The sequence below is a fragment of the Triturus cristatus genome, chromosome 6 (genome assembly GCF_964204655.1).
Source record: "Triturus cristatus chromosome 6, aTriCri1.1, whole genome shotgun sequence".
In the NCBI taxonomy this organism is placed as follows: Eukaryota; Metazoa; Chordata; class Amphibia; order Caudata; family Salamandridae; genus Triturus; species Triturus cristatus.
In genome coordinates this window covers 60,794,838-60,815,974 of record NC_140589.1, presented here as the reverse complement: position 1 = coordinate 60,815,974, position 21,137 = coordinate 60,794,838, and the positions used below count along the sequence as shown (strand labels likewise).

At 48.0% G+C, this 21,137-nt stretch overlaps 1 protein-coding gene and 1 pseudogene across 1 annotated transcript in view; one reads left to right on the top strand and one right to left on the bottom strand.

Annotated features, from left to right (window-relative positions):
* The window catches only part of DNAH8 (dynein axonemal heavy chain 8), a 13,985,216-nt gene that overhangs the window by 3,571,842 nt on the left and 10,392,237 nt on the right, over positions 1–21,137 (top strand). The gene's annotated exons all lie outside the window — the stretch shown is intronic.
* LOC146813765 (E3 SUMO-protein ligase KIAA1586-like) lies at positions 8,111–9,564 on the bottom strand (annotated as a pseudogene).

Sequence of the window (21,137 nt, the reverse complement as noted above, 5' to 3'; positions counted from 1 at the left end):
AAAATTGCACTCCGCCCATTGTGTTGGTCTGCACTTGGGCGTCAGATGCGGCCCAATGATGAAGCATGACACTGCAAAGTGTGTGAGGGCAGAATTAACATAAAAATGATTTTTTCCTCTTACAATACCTCTGGGCTTTAGACGGTGAAGGATAAAATTATTTCTCTGTCATTGTCTTATTGCCTTTTGAAAAAAAGTTTTAATGTACGTAGTTCTTCTCTGCTAAGTGAGTTTCCATGTTTGATAGGGGATTCAGAGAAGGCTCCCTCTCTCCCTAGTCTCTCCCTTTTTGTGATATTATGTGTTACATATTCTCAACGGAAACAACTGCATGTCATCCTTAGATCTCCAGGACGCATTTTTTTACATACCCATACACAAGAAGCACAAAACGTTCCTCCGATTCACAGTGGCCGGCGGGCACTTTCCGTTCAGAGTATCACCTTTTGGGCTCAAATCAGCGCCTTGCATCTTTACAAAGTGTCTAGCACGAGTCCCAGCATACCTCAGGAAACAGCATCATCACATTTTTCCCTTCCTTGACAACTGGCTAGTCAAGGTCCCCACCTACAAGGCTGCAGAAGCATCTACCAATGACTGTCTTCACCTCTTCCAACGACTAAGCCTAACCTTGACTCAGGAAAAGTCAGTACTCCAACCTAACTGGTGACTAAGGGGTCTATTAGGATGGTGGACGGAAAATCTCCCCGACCGCCATGGTAGCGAGAAAAGACCGCCCGCAAGGACTGCGGCATTACCACCCGTCCAATTAGGATGCTCCGCAGTCGAAATCCGACCGCGGCAGTCGGATTCTGGCGATTAACATTGTGGCGGTTGCTGCTGCCAGCAGCACCGCCGCGGTGTGAAAAGGAGCATGTCATGTGTGTCACTGCACTGCGTGGCATGCAGTGCCTGCCACCTGGTACAGGGACATGTAGGGGGGTACCATGGGTACCCTGCCAATGCACCCACACCCCCCGAAAACATTGGGGGCCCGCAATGGGCCCCCGGAGACATTCTCCGCATGCCTTTCCATGGCGGTTCCACCGCTGCGGAAAGGCTCACTACCGCTGGCATCATAATCATGCCGGCGGAGCCTGGCCCTGCACCGGCATCACCGTGGCGTTCCAGTTCCGCCCGCTAGGCATGCGTGTGGACTGGTACCGGTGGAAAAGTGGCGGGCGGAGATTTTCACCGCCGCTGTCGTCACCATCATGATAATGGGACCGGCGGTTTTCAGGGTTGCAATCGCGGGCAGATGTCTGCCGCCGGTCCGGCGGTTGCTACTGCCAGCCCAGTGGTGGCATTCCATCCGCCATCCTAATAGACCCCTTACTTTCCTAGGAGCCCTACTGGTTACTACTTTGAACAAGGTTTATCCCACATTGGGAAGACAACATAGATTAGTGACCTTGGCAAACTGCATACAAAAAAGAACGTTTCTTTCCGTATGCCTTTACAAAACTCTCCTGGGGATGATGTCCTCTTGCATTCATCTTATCCCGCACTGTTGCCTGCGCATACGTCCTCTCCCGGAAGCTCTAAATATCTAGTGGGTGCAGATCAAGGGAATATTCGACTACTTAATTCAAGTAACTCCACCCATGGTTTCATCACTAATTTGGTGGACTCAATCTCGTCATCTGTCGGAAGGCTTACCCTTCCTGCCTCAAGCCTCTCCTCTGGTGATGACAACAGATGCTTCCTTAGAAGGCTGGGGAGCTTTTCTACAGGAGCCTCAGGTCAGTGAGAAATGGCCACCATCTCATCGAGACCCTCACATCAATCTCCTTGAAATAAGAGTTGTGTTATTTACAATCCTTCCTGCCCAGTATCCTTCAGTGCTTATCAGGACAGACAATACTACGACAATGCACTACCTAAACAAGCAAGGGGGAACACGATCTCTCCCTCTGTCCCAGGAAGCTTAACTTATCTGGAACTGGGCGATACAGCTCAATGTATCACTAGCAGTGGAATATGTACCAGGAAAACAGAACACTATAGATCAAACGCGAAGGAGCTAACTCGATCTGAACAACATCTTCTCCCAGGGGGCAAACCTACCTTAGACATTTTTGCAGCACCCGACTACTCCAAAAGCTGGTACTTCGCAAGCTGGCATCCCCTTCAGGGATCATGAGGGAATGCCCTTTTAATAGCATGGTTCAGCATATTTGCCTACGCCTGTGAGAAGCTGGCTTTGTATATTGTATACACTTATGTAACTGGGCACCTTGAACCAATCCAGACAACCCTTATGGTGATTTTAGTGGTCTTAGACAACTGTAGAAAGCTTTGTAAGTGGTAGTTGTGGAGAACAACGTTCAGGCTTAGTCCAGAAGGAGTGTAAAACAGCTTGTTTCACCATAACCTAATCTTATAGGTGCCAAATATATACAAAGGGGTTGAGGCAATAAAGTGCCTAACTAAGCAACATAAATAGTGGGAATAGTTATATGAATTTCTTTGTGGCGCACCAAACCTGAAGCACAGCCCCTCTCTACTTCAAATTGAAAGCAACTTTCAAAATAACATTGGTTATTGGTGGTTCAGCATTCACAAAAATAGTAACAACTAATCTTTTGAGTATAAGTTCAAATTAAATGTCCTTCCATTCATGCCTGTAGTATTTTTGAAAATATAGTCCATGACATGAAATCAATACATGTAGCGAAGATGTCTGTATTCATATCACTCTTTATTCATTTTCTTCATAAAAGCATGCATTGCACAGTAGTTACAGTAGCCAACGCGTTTCGTCCTGCTCGGACTTCTTCAGGGCTCAAATTTATGTGCTAGACTTACCATACCAATTTATGGGAGAAGGCACAGAGACTGGGGTCCTGATTAGCAGGATCCCAGTCAGACTAGTCAGAAGCAGCAACACATCAAGCAAAAAGTGGGGGTAACCATAAAAGCAGATCATACTTTCTTACACACTGCCCCCTCACCCCCCAATGTGATGAGACGTTGAGTCTTCGTTTTCTAAGTGGAAATATCTGGAGAGTCCATCTGCATTGGCATGGTTACTCCCAGATCTATGTTCCACTGTATAATCCACCCCTTGTAGGGAGCTGGACCTCTTCAATAGTTTGGGGTATTCACCCTTCATCTGTTTAAGCTATAAGAGAGGCTTGTGGCTTATCTGAACAATGAAGTGAGTGCCATACAGGTATGGCCTCAGCTTTTTTCAGGCCCAGACCACAGCAAAGGCCTCCTTCTCAATGGCTGACCAACGTTTCTCCTTGGGGGTCAACCTTCTGCTGATAAAACCTACTGGTTGGTCCTGGCCCTCTGCATTATGTTGCGATAACATAGCCCCTGTCTGTCTGTCTGGACAATGAAAGTTTTGAGTAGTCAGGACTTTGGAGGGTGGGAGCAGTGCACATGACCTGCTTTAGGTTATAAAATTCCTTGTGACAGCTTACTGTCCACTGAACTTTCTTGGGCATTTTCTTTGATGTCAGATCGTTCAGGGGAGTCACAATGGACCCATACCCCTTTACAAAGCTTCTGTAGTATCCAGTAAGGCCCAAGAAAGCTTTGACCTGAGTCTGGGTAGTGGGAGCAACCCAGTCCACAATGGTCTAAATGTTTCTCTCTAATGGTTGAAACTTGCCTCCATCTACCAGGTGCCTAAGTATACGACTTTACTCTTCTCTATCTGGCACTTGGTGGCATCGATAGTGAGGCCTGCCTTTTGCAGGGCCTCCAGAACATTCCTGAGGTGGACCAGGTGATCCTCCCATGTAAAACTAAAGGTTAGTGAGGCTGCCTGCCAAGGCTACTCCATCTACTTACCCATCATCAGGGTTCTGAGGGAGGAGGTCAGGGAGAGGGTCACTCCCTTCCTCCTGTCCCTCATCAGTTGCCATGAGCAAGCCCATGTCAGCCCTGTCCACAAAATGTTTCAGGCGGTTCACATGAAGTACCCTATGGGGAATTCTGTGAGTACCTAGGTCCACCAAGTAGCTGGCCTCACCTTTTTGTTCAAGGATAGCATGGAGACCACTCGATTTGTCTTGGAGAGCTGTTGGGGCCACAGGCTCCAACACCCACACTTTCTGGCCTGGCTGGTAAACAGTCAAGACAGCCTTTTGGTCATGCCAAGCTTTTTGAAGTTTGTGGCTGGCCTCCAGGTTTTTGCTGGCCTTGTTCATGTACTTAGCCAGGCGAGAGCGCAGGCCAAGGACATAGTTCACAATGTCCTGTTAAAGAGGTTTGAGAGGTTGCTCCCATCCTTCCTTCACTAGACACAATGGACCTCTAACTGTGTGTGGATAGAAGCTCAAATGGGCTGTAGCCAACCCCCTTATGAGGAACCTCCCTGCAGGCAGATAGAAGGCAGGGTAGTAAGACATCTCATTTTCGCCTAAGCTCTTCTGGGAGTCCCATGAGCATACCTTAGAGGAGAACCTTTCAACAAGCCCATTGCACTGTGGATGGTAGGGTGTGGTAAACTTGCAGTTTACTCCACACTCTTTTCACATGGCAGTGATATAACTAGACATGAAGTTTGTACCTCTGTCTGTTAAAACCTCTTTAGGGAAGCCCACTCTGGAAAAGAGTCCCAGGATGGCCCTGGCCACTACAGGAGCTTTAGAGGTTCTAAGGAGAATAGCTCCTGGGTACCTAGTGACAAGGTCCACCACCACTAATATATAACGGTGCCCAGATGCAGTTGGAGGGTTCAAGGGACCAAGAATGTCAATCCCTACCCTTTTAAAGGGGACCCCAGCCACCAGAAGTGAAATTAAGGGGGCCTTTGTGGTACCACCTGATTTACCACTGGCTTGGCAAGTAGCACAGGAGCGAAAAAAAACTTTGTGTCTTCATACATGTGAGGCAAATGTAAGTGAGGGACAAGCTTGTCCTAAGTCTTGCTTTGCCCTAGGCTTCCTGCAAGAGGCATATCATGTGCCAGGGAAAGGAGGACACCTCTGAACTACTGGGGTATCACCAACCTCCTGGTGGCACCAGGCTTGGGGTCTCTACCATCAGAGTACAGAAGCCCATCTTACCAACAGATCCTATGGGACCCACTGATATTCCCTGCTATCTAATCAGCAGCTTTCTGCCCGAGGGGTTCAAAAGAAGGGCAGGACTGCTGCTCCAAACTCAAGTATGCCCTAGATGGGCCCCCTGTCCCGAAGAACTCTGCCTGGTCAGGCCCAGGCTACTCTGGGACAGTTCCTTCACAGGGGCTGAGATCATCTCCCTGAAGAGCCTGATGTTCACTAGGAGTTTGCGAGGAGGGCAATTCCTTACCCTTCCTGCTCCTTCTCTTGGGAAGCACCTGGTCCATTTTTCCAGAATCCAGTGCTTTGTCAGTGGTGAGCTGTTTGGCCTGAGCCCTAGGGACAGCAAACACACTGGCAGACATGCCCATCATCTTTGCATGAGTCCTGAACTCCACTTCAGCTCAGGCTGAAGTTTCTAGATCATTGCCCAACAAACAATTTACAGGTAGGTCTGGAGATACCACAACCCTTTAGGTCCAGTTACCCCTCCCCAGCTGAGGTTCACAACAGCCAGGGTGTGGTCAGTCCTGAGATTGCTAGCATTGGTGACTTGGTACATTTGTCTAAGTATGATCTGATGAAGGGACACAAGTTTCTCTGTCACCATAGTGACACTGGCCCCTGTATCCCTGTAAGCAATTGCTTCTTTTCCATTTATTAAAGGCTGTTGTCTCTACTTGCCCAAGTTAGTGGGACTGACTAGCAATGTTCCCTCTAATGTATTTCCTCTGTGTACGGCAGTGGAGGGTCTCTGCGCCAGTAACCAGACCGCGTGCGTGTGAAGCGCCAAATGTCACTCCAAACATTTACTTTAAAAAGTGAAAAGATGGTGCATTTTCACACATGCAGCGCCACGTTAAGGGTCTTAAGGTCGGTTTGCAAATTGGATAAACACGCCATGACATGAATTGGTTACACAGGCAAGTACACTTCAGGTTTAGAAAAGGACAAGACTCCAATAGTGGTTACCATCATAAGATTTTATTTATTTATCTATTTATGCATTTTTATAAAGCGCGGACTTTACCCAAAGGTGTCAGAGCACTGTACAATAGAACCAGTTACGTTACATGAGAGAAATGTTACAAAATAGAATGTACAAAAATAGCAGGACACAGAATCAAACACAGCAGGCAAGAGGAACACAATATCAAACACAGCAAGCAAGGAATGCACAAAAAATAAATAAATATAACAAATTTACAATGACTAACGAACTTCCTGGCGGGGTCTGAGAATGAAGGAATTAGTTCTGAAAGTGTACTTGGAATAGAAGAGATTTGAGGTCCGCTTTGAAGATCCGGATGGAGGTGGTGGCACGGAGCAAAGGAGGAAGCGAGTTCCAGATTCTCACCGCATTACCTGAGAACAATTGAGCCATCAATTTTTCCCTTTTGAAGGAGGGGGGCTCAAGCAGGAACTTTTCCGCGTTCCGAGAAGGTCTCAAGCCTCCGGACAATTTCAGTTTATTCGCCAGATAGCGAGGGGAGGAAGAGTGCAAGGCTTTGTGGGTGATGCAAGCCGTTTTGTAAATAGCTCTAGCCTCAATGGAAGCCATCGGAGAGAAGACAGGATAGGGGTGATGTGGTCACTTCGTTTGGATCCTGAAATTAAGTGAGCTGCTGAATGGAGGACGGATTTAAGGGGGGAGAGGTGAGATTTTGGAAGGCCAGTCAGAAGAGAATTACAATAATCCAGTCTAGAGAGAACTAGCGATTGGACCAAGGTTTATAGGTCTTTCTCCGGGAAGAACCGACGAATCCCCCACAGAAGGCGCAGCTGATAAGGTGCGTTCTTGGCAATGGAGTTGATATGTGAGATTAGGTTGAGTCTTTTGTCAAGCATGACACCTAGGGATTTAGCGCAGTCGACAATGATGGGTTTACTGTTGAGTAAATTCAGCTGATCCATCCAGGATTGAACAGGAGGCGGGGAGAGAGAGGCAGAAAGGGGGAGAAATTCAGTTTTGGAGGGATTGAGAATGAGTTGGTGAACTAACATCCAGTTGTGAATAGAGTTGAGAGTAGAGTTGAGTAGTGAGAGATCTTGAGAGGAAGACACCTTGAGGTAGATTTGGGTGTCATCTGCATAGAGATGGTAGAGGATTCCAGATTTGCTTAGGAGGTTCCCAGATAGAGATTAAACAGAGTGGGTGCAAGGATGGAACCTTGAGGGACGCCTTGACCAATCACCAGTGGAGACGAGAGACTGTTTGCAATCTTGATCATTTGGGATCTGTCCGAGAGGGATGAGGCAAACCATTTAAGCACTGTGCCTTCCACTCCCATTCTCTGTTGAAGAGTGTTAAGGAGGGTGTTGTGATTAACAGTGTCAAAGGCTGCAGATAGGTCAAGAAGAATCAGAAGGCATGATTCCCCCGAATCAAGTATATGCAGCGGGGCTGTTTCAGTGCTGCAATTTTGAATAAAGCCAGACTGGAACACGTCAAGGAGATTATTGTCCATAACGTGTTGGGAAAGTTGTTTTGCAACACATTTTTCTGTGATCTTAGAAAGAAAAGGGAGATTGGTGATGGGGCGCAAGTTATTGAGGTTGTTCGCATCTGCGGAGGTTTTTTTTAGAAGGGGGTTAACCTGTCCTATTTTGAGGACAGCTGGGAGGGATCCTTTACTGAGGAAGAGATTAACTAGCCTGGTCCAATAAGAGAGAGTATTGGTATAGAAATCAATGACAATGACATTAGGTATGGGGTCAGAAGAATGGTTGGAGGGTTTGGTTTCGAGGATGCATTTGAGGAGGTCATCTTCCGAGATGGCGGCAAAGTTCTGCCAAGTGACTAAGGATTTTCGCTCCTCAATGGGGGTGGGGTGGGTGACCTGATCCACCAGTGATTTGACCTTTTCATCAAAGAATATAGTAAATTTACTAAATATTCTTAACTGGAGCACTGTTCATTGGGTGGGGAAATGTTGAAAGCCTACACAAAAAATTACAAAATTACATAACATATTTACAATTTGATGTGAAAGCTACTGAGTAATGTTGGGCTATCCTGCCAGAGATAGTTTGGAAAAACTCTGACATCCAGGCAAACATGGACTGTGGGAGAGGGCCGTTCAGACACGTCAAGTGACATCACTAGATGGGTGACAGAGTTGCTTCTCACTGCGATCCTTGCCATTTTTCCAGTGCTGATAAACTTTATTGAGGTCAACTTTCCCATTCAAGAGGTAGGCCTTTGTCCTCATCAGTATATCCAAGTGCTTCTGCTCTAGTCTATTCCTCAATTTACTCTTGATAGTATTCATGAGGCTGAATCCTCGTTCACAATCTGCACCAGATGCTTGAAATGTTGCGCAAACATCAACAAGCTGAAACACCACACTATACTGAGCAGCATTGCGTACAGTGCAATTCACCATGTCTTGAAAGGTGGTAAATAAACCACCCTTTACATGTTCTGCCACCACATATTTATAGTCTCTGTATTGTCGAACAACATCTTCTGGATTTTTACTATCATCCAGGACCAAGACATTTGTATACTTTTCAACAAGTCTTTGTGTATTCTCAGTCCCAAAATCAAAATGTTATTGTGTTGCTATTGCCTGGATTTCAAAACTTGGCCATTCTTTCAGTTCATCTTCAGGGAACGTTTTTTGCATGTGCTCACAAAGAAGGGAAACAAAAGACAAAATAGGTCCACTGTCAAACTCTTACCTTTCCTTGTACAACACCATCAGATCTCTTACATTGCTGATCAAAAAGACAGTGTCCCCCAAATACTGTTTCTTAATTTGGCCAATCTTTGCTCTTGCATACTTTACAGCTTCAACAGTAGTCAAATAACTTTTTTGAAACAGTTTGCACAAAGATGCAAATTCACTCAGAATGTCATTAAGTACCGCAAGGGAAGTATGGTAGTTTGAGTCAGATAGCTTTTTGTAACAATATCAGCAACTGGATCATTCTCCTCATCTTTCTCATGCGCAAAGTACTTAAGAACAGCCTCGTAATTCCGAATTAGTGCACCAACTGCAAAATGCCTTGAAAGCCACCGGACTTCATTCAATGGTCGAAAAGAGACCACTTCACAATCAGTGACCGATGCCATTTCATCCAACTTGGACTTCCTTGCAGGGGATCTGGAGAACACAGTGTAGACAGTCCTCAATAATGTCTCCATCTCTTTAATCATTGGAACCCTCTTCCAGGCATCATCAACCCCCAAATCTTCTCGATGAGCGACACAATGCTGCTCAACTAGATGGGGAATGGATTGTTTAAGGAGAGTAGCAACACCAATATTTTTACCCAGCATCACAGACGCACCATCGGATGTGAACATGACCATTTTCATGAGGTCCAGTTCATTGGCAGTGTAGAATTCTTTCACAGCAGTAGTGATTGCCTCAGCATTACAACTAGTCAGCTTCACTATGCCCCCAAACAGTGTTTTGTGCTCTGTTGAGGTTACAGGTCAGACCTTGAAGTATAGGATGAGCATTTTTGTTACAGAAATATCTGTGCTCTCATCAATTATCAATGTGTGATACAAAGCGTTACAAAGTTCTTCCATACCTTCACTGTGTATCACGCTATTGATGGGCTCAAGGAACTCAAAGGCATAGTTCTTGCTCCTCCAGCTGTCTGGTATCTTCACAAAGCTAGGTGGTCATGGATGTCTTGTACATATAACATTGAAGTATTCTTCTTGACTGCCAGCAACACGTTGTTGATGAGAATCTTTATCTCCTCAGGCAGGGATCTTTGTTGTTCAACTACTTTCATTCTATTTGCTTTGTCAGTAGCAGTTTCTGTCAGCATTGCCCGCACTCCAAAACCAAACTTGGCAGCAGCACTTCTGTTTCTCAATATCACCATGGCAGACTTGTGAACTTTGCTAGTAGATGGCTTTTCAGGTAATCCAGTTTCCAGCCATCACTCTATTTCTTCCCTGTAGATAAGTCCCCAACAATCTTGGCTTTGGCGCATGCTTTACAAATCAAGCCCACGTCTGGCCTGTATTGAAATAGTTCCCCAAGTTGCACGCGAACCTTGCTTCAAGATTTCTGTGTCTCAGCCTCCACAATTCCTTTCATCCACTCTTCCTTGAATACAAGGCAACATTTCTTTCTTTGTAGTGAAGCATCGCACTCTGCAGAAGGTACAGCTTTGCACTTGAACATATTTGTGATAATTGGGTTTAGCCTGCTATGCCACAAAGCCTGCAAAATAAAGGAACATGGCTAAAGTTGATGCCAATGCTCATGATTGCAATCTGTCACATAGTACTTAGGCATCGCCGGCAAAACATAGAGTGTAATTACCTAGATTTTTCTGTTCACTGTCCTGTCCTTTCAAACTTAAATGTAGCACTGTCCGTAGAGCCTACAATAGAAGTAGATTGTTAAAGCACATTGTGAATTTTCGGGTTTTGGGAAGCTGTTTTCTTGTCTGCGGGGGAGAGCTTGTGGCATTTTGCAACACCCTGGTGGGAATTTCGTCCCAGGGTGTAATACTTCGAACTTCACCTCCCTCCTGAGCCGCACCTACCATACTCGCAGAGCCGCACTAGACCCTGGTGGGACTCCAAATCCCAGGGTGCCCTGCGACTTAATCCAGCTGCTTTAAGTGCGGGGAGGAGCTCAACACGCGCTTAAAAGCGCTGCTGTCTTTCCCGCGGCGCGGGTCTTGGGAAGCTGTTTTCTTGTCTGCGGGGGAGAGCTTGTGGCATCAGCACCACCCTGGTGGGAATTTCGTCCCAGGGTGTAATACTTTGATCTTCACCTCCCTCCTGAGCCGCACCTACCATCCTCGCAGAGCCGCACTAGACCCTGGTGGGACTCCAAGTCCCAGGGTGCCCTGCGACTTAATCCAGCTGCTTTATGTGCGGGGGAGGAGCTCAACACATGCTTAAAAGCGCTGCTGTCTTTCCCGCGGTGCAGGACACGGGCGGGCCACGCCCGGGCCAAGGCCGGGCCCATCCTTGCCTGTCATTGACAGGAAGAGACAGGGCAGGGCCAACCCCCTTGATTCTAACTATTTTCCAATGGATTCTAGAGATCTGTGCTAAAGGAAGAATATACGCCTCAGCAGTAAGCGGCAGAGCGGTACTTGATACTTTACCACAGGACCATTTTGATAATCATCCCCTCCACGGCAAGTAGACTGGGTCCTTCTTGGTGCCCCCCTTACCATCATAAACTTTAAATGTTGCATGCTTATGGTTGATTGACCACATCTACTGTGACCTCAAGGGGTATAGACTAATGGTTACCTCTATCTATGAGTAGAACGAATACTTTCAGGTTCCTTCCTTATTATATTGTCTATAGGCTTGTGAGTTTGTTTATTGCCCACTGGACTGTTTGGTTTGCATTGTCATATTGTGTTTTTTTTCCTAAGCGGAACAATGGGGAAATGTCCTTGGGTTACTAAAAACTCCCGGGCCCAAGTAAACCATTCTTCCCCGCCCCTCCCAACCTCAATTGACAAAATGCTACAGAGGGCCATAGGCGCTGTTACAACAGAAATCGAACGTACTGAAAGGCGTTTGTCAATAACTCCTGATCTCTCCTTTCCACTAGTAGTTTCGCCTACTCTTAACATTACTCCCGCAGTACCCTCACCTACAGAAAATGCTCCCCCGTCCCCCTCACAACAAGCAACTGTCTCGACAATTGTAACTAGAAAGGGGGATGCGGGCGCAGGCAGTCGCAAAAATGGGAAACGTAAGCAAGCAGTTGGGGGGGTTCCTAAAAGCAAGAAAGCAAAAGGGGGGCACGAGGCAAATGCAGAACACTCACCCACGTTAAATCTAACAACAGAATCTACTGTCGTCACCGGTACAAATTTAAAGTATCCATCTTGGGCTCAGACCCTACTGGCAGACCTGCTGACCCAATTCAGAGCTGTTCTAAAGGAAGAAGTTGCCCCTCTAGTTGACCAATTAAACAAACTGACAACTATGGGGGATTCAAGGCAAATGCAAGCCAGTGCCAACACAACACAATCTGTACCGGGGGGGGGGTGGGTCCCAGTTGCCAGATAGACTCTACCAGCCGGGCTCCCTTAGACAATCAAGTGACACCCAGGACCCAAGACCCCATTATTCAGCTGATCACTAGCCAAGACATCAGTTGTACCCCTCAGCACCCTGGTGTTCAGCGGGCACAAGAAGGGACAGTGAACCCAACGATGAGGAAACCTCACAGTGAGGCTGGGAATAATGCTATAACCGGTACCAGCCGGAGTACCCACCAAAGTACCAACAGTGTAGTAGGGCCTAGCACAAGGAGAGAAGAGTCGGGGAGGGGAGAGTGCCCAGTGGGTGGTTTGGAAGCAGTTGCCCAGCCAATCATAAACCTTCCACCAGCTTCATCACCCTATGTGATCATCCTGGCAGGGGTACCACTACTCAATTCACCCAGAGGGAGTCACATCTAGATCTGAGGAATAAGAGTCTGTTTTGGTTAGCAAAACATAGGCAGTTCCCCTATGAAAGGGCGGGGGAAATCTTAATGGTCCAGAGAGTTGCTTGGGTGGGATCTAGTAAAAAAAAGAATTCAAGGGGAATGTGTGGTTATTAATTTTAGAAAATCCCCTGACTGTACACAGGCTACTAACTCATAAATTTAGCCCCACAGAGTCCCACACAGAGGTGAGAGCTTTCCAGCTTGACCATTTTTACCTTACTGCTATAACTCCGGTAGGGCAGATATAATCTCAGGCTATGATAGGCAGCCTATTGACCATCAGAATGCTGACTATAGCCACCCTTCCATCCAACAGATTTGGGGCTTTGGAAGAAGTGGACTGACAATCAGGGATAGTGGGACTGGGCTATGGGAAGTGTATTCTGACGCCCCCGAGAGGACGAGTGGAGTCTGGTCTTGGGGATCTAAGCCAGCCCTCCCACCCAAAGCTAGGGCCAGAAATGCAGGCTCGGGTTGTAGCCACCTTGCAGGGGACCAAGGGCCCTGCGGGCCCGCGAGATCTCCCTGGACGCATATTTTTCAATCCTTCTGCCTCTCCCAATAATACCACACCTAGGGCAAACCCACCCATTGTAACTGCACACGGCACTGATCCCCCCCAGAGAAATGCTATACACAGGTAGCAAGTTGAAGATCCTGTCTTGCAACGTGGCAGGCCTCAAGGGTAGACTTTCTTGGCCTAATTTGGGACGTTTTGTGGACCAGTATAACATCTGCATGTTCCAAGAAACGTGGGCAAGGGACGATTGCATAAGGGTGGGATTTGCGACATTTAATATGCCAGCTGTTATAAGAGAGAGGGGCAGACCGTCTGGGGGTTTATCAATGTGGGTTGGCACACACGTGGGCTGTATAGCTAGTCCCTTGTGCACTTGGTCCGGTGATATCCAATGTGTAATGCCTAGCTTTTCAACTAAGCTGAAGCTTGACCTTATTAATGTTTATTCCCGACCTGTAAGTTTGAGTAAGGAATCGTCAACCCTGGATGACCTAAACCTCTTTTATTCCCACCGTCCCCCCCCAACATGAGGTTGATCGTTGGGGGTGATTTTAAATGTCAATTTGAGCCCCTCCCTGGCATTCATGATCCGATTTCCATTGATGAGGACTCCCAGTGGGCTATTCCTGACCCGCTAATCCAGCCGATTAAGGCTTGGTCCCCCCTGGCCCTCCAAATTAATTCCATTCTGCTAACTCACTCCCTGAGAGCGTGTAATGGCCGAACAATCTCTGATATACCAGGTAAATTAACATACAATAGAATTGGCCACGCTTCTCTCCTGGACTGTATCCTAGTGGAGACCAGATCATGGCCTAGGGTCCTTGACTTTTGCCGTTCTACCACGGCATGATGGCGACCATAATGCCTTGGCACTGGTATTGAAGGCGCCAGACTCAGGTATTGCCCCGGCTAGTAGTACCCCCCGAAAACAGGTCAACACTTACTAACAACAAAAGAAGAATAAAGTGGGGGGTAATAAAGCAATCACCTGAGAAGCTGAGAGCTCTATAAGAAGTAGTAGTACCAGCCCTGCAAGAACTTAGTAGCGTTTCTGCGGACGGGGACAACCTAGCCCCTATCAATAAAGTCAGAGACCTCCATAAAAGCTTGGCAACCAAACTGGCTGATATATTCTACCTGATATTGCGCCCCAAAAAAAGAAAATTGGCAACCCAGTCATGGTTTAACGATAATTGCCGAAAGGCGAAAGGCGAAAGGGGCCTGATAGCGACCATCAAAGCAAAAAACAAGCTACCAACAAAATGTAAGAGGGCCTTATATAAAGAGGCTCTCTGCCAAGCAAAGCAGTCCTGGGAAGTGAATAAATGGGAGGATATAAAAACCGCTCTACTGAACCGGGATATGAAGGAATTTTGGGCCATAGTTAGAACAGGTAGCAGGGAAGGTAATCCTGCCATAGAGCCAAATATACCAGCAGAAAAGTGGGCAGACCATTTCCAGGCGCTATACACAATGAAGCAGGATTCTGGTACCCATAACGGCAGTCCCACCGCCCCCCAGGGGGTCTCGTGTGTAGACAATGGCCTGGCAACTGAGATAATCACTTCCTCACCTAGGTATACTGATGGACCTCCTTGAGGTCTTTAAAGCAATCAAGAAACTTCCCGCAGGTAAAGCACCAGTATTAGACAGGCTTCCAGGGGATCTGTTTCGAGAAGAACCAACAATTTGGGGTCCCTATCTGTGGGTATTATTTAATGCTATAATGAACGGTATGCCGATCCCCGATACCTGGGCCGGGGCAGAAATTGTCCCAGTTTTTAAAAAGGGTTCTCCACTACTCCCTGCAAACTATAGACCGATCAGTTTGATCGATGTCACACAAAAATTGTTTGCACGGGTACTTTTAGACCGAATCCAGGGGTGGATGCAAGATTATGATATTCTAAGCCCCTATCAAGCCGGATTCAGGAAGAACACTTCCACCGTTGACCAAATATACAGACTCCAACTTATAGTTTGGAAAATGGTGACAATGGAGGGTGGCAGCCTCTATTTAATCTTCGTGGACCTGAAAACGGCTTTTGACCTGGTGCCCATAGACAAACTATGGGGGGTACTAAGAGATTTGGGGATTCCTTCTTATCTTCTAAGCATGCTTATTAAGCTGCATGATGCCAGCTATGCCCAAGTAAGATGTGGAAAAGGGGGAGAATTAACTCCAAGACTCCCAGTTGACAGAGGAGTGAGGCAGGGCTGTGTGCTCGCACCGAATCTGTTCCGCCTCTTTGTCAATGCACTTATCGCCCAACTCCCAAAGTTAGCAAACTCAAAGGTCCCAGCGTTGATGTTTGCGGATGACACCCTCTTGATGTCCAAGTCGCCGATGGGAATACAGAGGATACTGGACAGTTTTGTCATCTTTTGCAACAACAGGGGGCTGGAGATTAATACCTTGAAGACCAAGTTTATGGTCGTCAACCCAGCCAAGAAAACACACCCTAATCCCCACTTAGAGGGCACTGTACTGGAAAGGGTTCCTGTATTTGACTACTTGGGTGTCACCCTTACTGAAAATATGGACTGGGGGCCACAAATAGCCAAAGCTAAGCTTAAGCTAGTACAGACCACTCTTGGGATTGCTAAATCACTGAGGGATCCCTCCTATAAACCTACTGGGCCTATCACTGAAATGTACAAGGCACAAGCAAGAGGAGCTACGTTGTATGGGGCCAAACTTTGGGAACATTGTTCTTGCAGTTATCTAAGCAAATGTCAGAGTGCAGGGACGGAGGAGAGCGGAGGCGCAGCGTAGGCGTAAGACCGACTAAGAGACTCGAACTACACTTCCCAGACTCCTCGGGTGAGTCGCGCGGGGCCTTTATAAGCTCCGCCTACAGGTAACACGGGGCTTGTCACTTTGAGTACTTCCGGGTCTCAGACGGAGATCCCTTGACTGGCCTCGTTGCTACGGAGCGAGAAGTTCGGCATTCGGTACGGACCTCTCCACTTCCCGGATTCTTTGCGGGCGCTCGGCCCGTGTTCACAACTGCCGCCCTTCCAGAGCGCGGCAAGGAGCTGAATACCCTCGAGCCCCTCTGTGGTGAGCGCTGCTCCCATTCCCGGCGTAAAGGGCGGAAGCGAGGTTCACACTCGCCTACCTAGTGGGGTTCTAGGATTTATTCTCTACCGGAGGACAAACAGCTACTCCCCCCTTTTTCATCGCGGTGACGACCGCACACTCCCCAGCTTACCGCGAGAGCGCGGTTCTCTGTTCCCTTCCTCTCTACCCTCTCGGGAACGTGCTTTCCTACCGAGCCGACTCCCCAAGGACACCCGGGATACGCCGGTAGATGGGCATACCGAGATTCTTTACCAAGACTTCCTGGTGAGGTAACCAAGGAAGATTCCGTATTCCTTCACTGCATCGGAAACTCTCGCAGATAAGTACTACTAACATTTCATACCGTTTAGTACTGAACAAAGACGTGTGTTTCTTATACCCTGCAGACCACAAGGAAAAGCTAACTGGCCAAAGTAAGTGTATAGCGGGGAGGGGAGTTAAGAGAAGGGGGGTTAGGTGCAGAGCGCGCGTCTGATGTGTTTTGTGCTTCTGTCCCACCTGCAGGGCTTCTTGGGGTGGACCTTACCAGAGATTGAGTATCTAGCAAGGACCTCCCGTGCCTGAGCCTGCCAGCAGTAGATTATTTCGTTTTGGTTCTTTTCTCCCTTTTTACCCTTCCCCCTAGAAGGGTGACATACATGTGGTGTTTTATGAGCACGCAGGGGTGTCACCCCTGTGGGGAGAGGGTCTCTTAGCAACGCATCGTTCCTGCTGTACTCTGCTGACCGGTGAGTCAAGACTCTTCCTTCACGACAGAGTGACAAGCCCACGTTTACGTACAGCCCGAACGATGGATACTAACACCGTACTTAGTTCAGTGTTAGAAACGTTAACAGCCTTAAGGCTGGAAGTAGACGCCTTTCGCGGAGAGAATCTAGACCTCCGCAATGAGATGAGCACCATGAGGAGAGAGGTCGCAGGGATATCTCGTCAGGGGGTTAGCGATAAGCGAGGGTCCCAATACATCAAACCGTGGACACTACCACCACCCACTCAACAAGGGATGGGAGGAGGAGCGACAGGAGGGAGTGCTAGTTCTTCAACGGTCCAGGTCCTCCATCCCCCATACCTGCCTCTGGCACCTCCCGAACGATATTATGGCGACCCAAAGAAATTCGGCATTTTCCTGGGGCAGTGTAAATTACACTTTCTATGCAAACCCGAGATCTTCCATACGGATCAAACCAAGACCGCATTCGTCATGTCCTATCTGGGTGGGAATGCTGCTAGTTGGTCCTTTCCCCTCATTGAAAGAAACGACCCGATCCTGAGAGATTTCGACACCTTCTGTGACGAGATGCGTAAACTATTTGATAGGAAGGCGCATCTCCTTTCCTTGGACAGAGAGTTACTCACCTTAAAACAAGGAAGTCAAGACTTGCTTACATATATAACAACATTTAACAGGCTTGTGTCCGAAACAGAATGGCCTATGGAAAAACGGGCATCCCTGTACTACCAAGGCTTGAGAAGTGAGCTAAAGGATGTTTTGGCCCAGGTAATACATTTACCCTCCGAATGTGACGAACTAATCGATCTCACGGTACAGCTCGATCATCGACTCCTAGATAGAAAGGGGGATAAACAGCGCCCAGAGATTCGATTCTCAACGCCCCGTGCCCGCATTCCCAACGAGAGTACTACCCTTGGCACAGACGGAAGCGAACCCATGCAAATAGGAGGAATCAGAGGACCCCTTACCCCGGACGAAAGAGAGAAAAGAAGGAAGCAACGGCTCTGTCTCTATTGTGGGAAACCTGGTCATTTCATCAAAGAATGCAAAGCAAGAGTACGACTTCCGTCTCGAGACAGCAAGGGAGAACAGAAAGTGCCGGCGATGGCCTACTCCCACGAATCACCGGAAAACTAGAAGGCCCAAACATGATTCAGACCCCTTGTTTGCGGCCCCAGGAGAAGGAGGTCTGCCACGCGGCGGTCAACACCGTCCAGAACGCTGTTGCCCATATCAACATTTATGTGACCTTGGACGTTCCTGACGTCGGCCTGAGATCGGTGCATGCGTTGCTGGACTCCGGAGCCACAGGCAACTTTATTGACCAAACGTATGCAAGAGCCATAGGTCTACAAGGGGTGAAGAAGAAAATACCTGAGATGGTCAAGGCGGTGGATGGGTCTGAACTAACATCAGGGCCCATACGATATCATACTCCTGCAATTCAGATGAGAATCGGAGCCCACCACCAAGAAGCCATCCGCTTTGATTTCATTGACGCACCCCAGTTTACCCTGATATTAGGCATGCCTTGGCTCACGCTCCACGACCCCTTAATACAGTGGACCGCTCGGACGGTTACGTTGAACTCTCCTTATTGTAAGGAGCATTGTACCCGAGTAACGGGACCATCACCGCCACTCACAATCAACCCCGCAGGGTTTCTGGCCAACAGTGAGGTACCCGCCAGCGTGAATTGTACGACCACCCTACCCAACGTATACCTCAAATACCAAAAGGTGTTCAGTGAACATGAGGCGAATACCCTTCCGCCTCATCGGGAATATGATTGTGTCATTGACATTGAACCAGGAGCCAGTATTCCCTGTAGTCGCATATACGCCCTCACAGAAGCCGAAACGGAATATCTGCAGCAATATCTAAAAACCCGCATGGCCAATGGCTTTATAAGACATTCCACCTCCCCAGCGTCCTCTCCTCTTTTTTTTATACCCAAGCGTGAGGGAGGATTGAGAGCGTGTATCGATTATAGGGCCCTCAACCGCATCACAAAGAAGAACAGATATCCTCTCCCCTTGATCCCGGTCCTGTTAGATCAATTAAAAGGGGCTACAGTGTTCACGAAATTGGACCTTCGGGGAGCATATCATTTGGTACGAGTGAGGCGGGGGGATGAATGGAAGACGGCCTTCAGAACCAAATTTGGCCTATATGAATATCGGGTGATGCCATTTGGTCTCTGTAACGCCCCCGCCGCCTTCCAGTATTTTATGGACGAGGTGTTGAGGGGCCTGTTGGACGTCTTCTGCATCGTCTACATTGACGATATTTTAGTGTATTCCACCTCCTTGACGGACCATGTTACCCATGTTTCTGCGGTACTGGAGAGACTCCAACAACATTCTCTCTATGCGAAACTCGAAAAATGCCTGTTTCATTCCCCAGAAGTGGAGTTCCTGGGGTATGTCATAGGCCCGAAGGGTCTCTGTATGGATACTAAGAAGACCTTGGCGATTCGGGAATGGATGTCGCCGTCTTGTGTAAAGGCCCTGCAAAGCTTCTTGGGGTTTGCCAACTTTTATCGGCGCTTTATTCAGGACTTCTCGAAAATCATTCAGCCCATGACTCTTCTTTTGAAAAAAGGGGCGGCATTCCGCTGGTCCCCTTTAGCAGAAGAAGCCTTTCAAGAGCTCAAACAACGCTTTGTCAGCGCTCCGATATTGCGACATCCGGACGCCTCGCTACCATTCATTCTTGAAACGGATGCCTCGTATTACGCCATAGGAGGTGTATTGTCACAACGTCACCCAGGAACCGGACAACTCCATCCTGTCGCGTTCTATTCTAAAAAGCTGACTCCGTGCGAAATCAACTACACTATTTCAGACAAAGAGCTGTTAGCCATTAAAAGAGCCTGCGAAGAGTGGCGTCATCATCTGTTGGGAGCCCGACACACCGTGGAAATATACACGGACCATCGCAACCTACTCTTTCTGAAAAGTGCCCGAGCCCTGACACCTCGACAACTCAGATGGTCGCTATTTTTTGCGGACTTTGATTTCGTGATCAAGTACCGGCCAGGCCCCCAGAACGGAAAGGCAGACGCCTTGTCGCGACCCCCGGTGGCAGAATCCCTGGCCCCCCAAGAAGACGAAGAACCTCCAGTGATCATGCAAAGGGCGTCCTTTCCACTAGAGACCGTGGCACTACTGTCGTCCCACGACTTCTGTACCGAACTAAAGGGACACTCCGCCTCAGTTGATTCCCATACCTGGATCCAAGAAGCCCCCCACCAACGACATATGAAGGAGGGATACCTGTTCCATGAAAACAAAATCCTGTTGCCTACCGAGAACCTCCAACAACAGGCGTTGCAGTGGATCCACGACTCCCCCTTGGGGGGACATCCGGGAACACAGAAAACAGAACTGACTCTAGCCCGATATTTTTGGTGGGCATCATTACGTAAGGATGTAGCCGCGTATGTGGCCCGATGCTCCATCTGTTCACAAGCTAAGGCGCAACACCAAAGACCCAGTGGATTGCTACGACCTATACCCACTCCTCCAACACCATGGCACACGGTATCAATGGATTTTATAGTAGAGATGCCCATTAGTCAGGGGTATGACACCATTCTAGTGGTGATCGACCATTTAACCAAGATGGGGCACTTCTTGGCTCTCACCAAATTACCAAACTCCAGCACTACAGCCATGGTCTTCCTACAAAACATTGTGAAATTGCACGGAGTACCATCCGTCCTCATCACCGACAGGGGAACCCAATTTACATCAAAATTTTGGAGGCACCTGTGTGACTGTATGAAGATCGATGCCCGTCTCTCTTCCAGCTATCATCCCCAGACTGATGGGAAAACGGAGAGGCTTAACCAAACACTAGAGCAGTATCTTCGGTGCTTCACTCTTCAACATCAGGATGAATGGAGCAGCTTACTGTGGTCCGCCGAGTTTGCATACAATAACACTACCCATTCCTCCTTAGGATGTTCCCCGTTTTACTGTCTCCAAGGGTTTCATCCCAACATGTTGCCTTTCGCTCAGCCCGGAACCTCCTCGCACCCTTCTATACAAGAACACCATGCACACCTCAAACAGACCTTAGACGCAGCCACAAACCAGTTGAAAGAGGCTCAAGAGCGAGACAAGAAACAAGCAGACAAAAAGAGAAACCCTGAACCAGAATATCAAGTGGGAGACCGAGTGTGGCTCAGTACCAAACATTTAAGACTCAAGGGCAACACCCGCTTACAGCCAAAATACCTGGGCCCCTATCTGATCGCCAAAATCATTAACCCTGTTGCAATGAAACTCACACTGCCACCCCAGTGGCGAATTCACCCAGTTTTCCA